The sequence below is a fragment of the Chanodichthys erythropterus genome, chromosome 18 (genome assembly GCF_024489055.1).
Source record: "Chanodichthys erythropterus isolate Z2021 chromosome 18, ASM2448905v1, whole genome shotgun sequence".
NCBI classification, from domain to species: Eukaryota; Metazoa; Chordata; class Actinopteri; order Cypriniformes; family Xenocyprididae; genus Chanodichthys; species Chanodichthys erythropterus.
In genome coordinates, this window is record NC_090238.1 from 37,823,247 (window position 1) to 37,826,644 (window position 3,398).

Below are 3,398 nucleotides of genomic sequence, written 5' to 3' on the forward strand. Positions count from 1 at the left end.
ATTTTGAGAACATTATTAAAGACCAGATAACTTTCTATTAACGTTCTCAGACCGTTAGCTAAAGTTCTGAGAGCATTCCCTCTTAGCCGGGTATATCTCAAAAATTGATTCCTTGTAGATATACTATCTTCAAAGATTGCTTTGAAGAACAGCAAAAGTCTTAATCTTTTCTCCTGAAAAAGAGAAGAGCGTGTTTTATAGGAGCCTGTAAGATGATTGAACAAGAACAGAAACACAGCCTGGAGGAGATCGACCCGACATGCCTGGGAAGAGACAAGATGGTGTGTGTGAAAATCGACAAAACCACTAACCACCTCAGATTCTCTTTGACTTGACTCGAGCGATGTCAGAAGCCCTGAACATGCAACAGCATTCAGCCATTTAACTTCTGTAATATGACACGTTTCTGAGAGAAACGGGTTATTTAATCAGACAGAAATGCAGCTATAGGGTTGATGTGAGTTGATATGAAAAAATGGGTCATATTACAAGTACGATGGTTGTCAGTTTGTTAAAACAATACCTAAATAGCTATTTGACTGTTTAATTAGCGACATCTGACAGGGACATTATGAAGCTGATGAGTTTACATGAACAAAAGGGAACTTTCTCTCTTCAAGAGTTTCAGAAAATATCTCAACATTAATTTTATCGCTCTATATTTAATCATTTGTGTATATTTTTATTTCTCCCAAGAAATTAAAGGAGAAACATCTGAGACAAGATTGATACTTTAGTGTTACATAACTGAGCAAACTCTGACATTTTTCCTGTTTCTTTATAAGCAGCAGCACTATATGATGTCACACTGTCTATTACAAACTGACAATAACACTAAACGCCATTTAACTGATTGTCCTTGAGAATAAATGCTTCTTTAGATGGCAAGACTATCTGTTTCTGTTTGCATGAGGGCCCGGGGCGAATATTGATCTGTGTGTGTTAACTGAATCCAGGAACTTCATCTATCAGTCGGATCCTTAAAACAAAGATAGCTGTGTTGAACATGTAACGTTTGTGTTTAATAGAACAGAACTGATGTAATTGAGCACATTTCACATCAACATCAGCGCTCAATATTACTCTTGATGTGTTCATCAGTCTGTGTTTAAGGTATAAAGCGTCTGCTCCCTGGCGGCAGCTGAAAACAGCCCTTTATATGGGAGTCTTTGGTCCCTAAATGGATTTTTGTTTTGTTTTTACAGCTATTGTTTCTTTTTAAAGACTTTGTGGTCACTTTTGAAACCTCAGCCAGACTAACATTCCAGCTAACAAAAATATGTTCTAAGAACATTTAGCTAATTGACCCTTCACAAGGAGTTTGATTGACAAGCGACCTAACCAATCATAACGCCAAATCCGCCATTTTGTCTGACAAAGCAGTCAGGTGTTAGAAGATTAACCTCGGTGGACTTGAACTTGAAAAATGGTGTGTACTGATGTTTTTCCACGTTTGAAGCAATATTCCTTCTGATGTTCATTCATGTTTATTTGATGCTATAAATTAACTAGTAGGAAGAGACGATTGATTCACGAGCCGCTTCATCTTAGGAGCCTCAAAACGTTTTTTATTGTTCAAATTTCTTAAAAAATTACACAGTTTGAAAGCTGGGACTTTGTTTAATATCATAAGTAACCTGCTCTGTCTTGTCTGTCGACGTGTTGTCAGTATCCTCTTTGCTCCGTGATGTATTTTTCACTCCGTGTGGCGTGACAGCGCCACGGCTTGTCGAACAAAGCAACAGTAACTAAGGGGGGCGGGTCTTTGTGAAGGGTCAATTAAGTTATAAAAACACTATTTCTGAATGTTCTCTGAACATTCAAAACTTCCATTGTTTTAAAATACACTTTTTATTAGTTATGCAATGTTTCTGTAAACATTATGAAATACATGTAGTACAAGTAGTAACATTTTAAAAAATGTTAGAGGAACGTCCAACTAAATGCCCCAATCGAACGAACTGGTGTGATGTAATTTCGAACAAAATCAGGCCAAAATAAAGTTTATTTGTTGTTCAGTTCAGGAGTTCAAAACAGCTTGCCAAAGCGAACTCTCCGGAAAAGTTTGCTCTAGCTGGTAAACACATTTGAACTACCACTGGTCCGTTGCAATTACGTAACGGGTAGGTGTGGCTATGAGGCTCCGCCTTCTTTGATGTGTAAATCTTCTCCGGTTCATTTCTTCTGTTCAGTGCCTCGAGGTCAGACGTCCTCGAGTAAAAACATGAACACACTGGAGAGCCGCTTTGTAGTAGAAAATGAAGTTGTAAATCTAATTGAAAGATATACTGACACTGTCTTTTCATGTTTAATATTGTAAAGCTATGTGTGTATGTGAAGTTTTAACTCAAAATACCCCATAGATCCTTTTTTATAGCATGTTAAAATTGCCACTTTTTGGGTGTGAGCAAAAACGGCAACAACAAAACAGGACAATCTCACGCACTGAAAATGTCAGTAATGTTGTTCAGCCTTATATGTCCGAACTGGAGTTGGACACTGATGGAGAGACTCAAGAAGAAGTGACAACATGTAGAACGCAACAAGATGTTTCTGAATGGTTAGTGGATTAATTTATGTAGTTGATGTGGAGCTAACTATCTTCAAGTCATCGACTAGCATGTTCTGTCGTGATAATCTATAACATGCTGTACAGATGCCCATGTGGGAACTGTTGTAAGATCTATATAAGCTGCATGGAGATATAGCAGGTATAGTTTAGTTTAATTATGGTTATGTTGTCATCTTGCTTTTTTGACATGCTATTACATTTGCATGAAATATTGCATTTAGGTGAAAAGACAGATGCGACAGCTTGAGCAGACCGGCACAAAATGATTGGTGCAATCGACTTTACCGATTTTCTTCGAAAATGAAATTTAACCACGATATCCACAGTGACTGAGATGGTGGGAATCTCTGGATACTCTTATGTGCATTGGTACATCCCAAAACACAACACTTGTTAAGCCTCTTTGGCGCAGACATCTATTTCGAACTTCTTTTTATCCCAAAACGAAGAACGAAAATTAACTTTTTATGAGTGTATCAGAGCGTTTCTGTGTTTTGTGCTGTTTTTTGAACATTATTAAAGACCAGATAGCTTTGAATGAGCATTCTGTTAACGTTATTGGAAGAAAGTTTGGTCATAACTTTGAGAGAACCTTGCCAGAATGATCCCAGTTAGCTGAAATGCATGAGAAATCAGATTAAGGTTTCCAAACATAAGAGTTTGATTCAACAGCTTGACATTGCCAAGTTGTAGTGTTTCAAAACTTTCTCAATGACACACTCAACTCCAACGAGATGTAATCGGATTTTGCATGTCCTTTGGTATTAATCGGATATCATTATTAAAAGCTGTTGTCAACCTTACTTCATCCATTAATCTCAGGAAA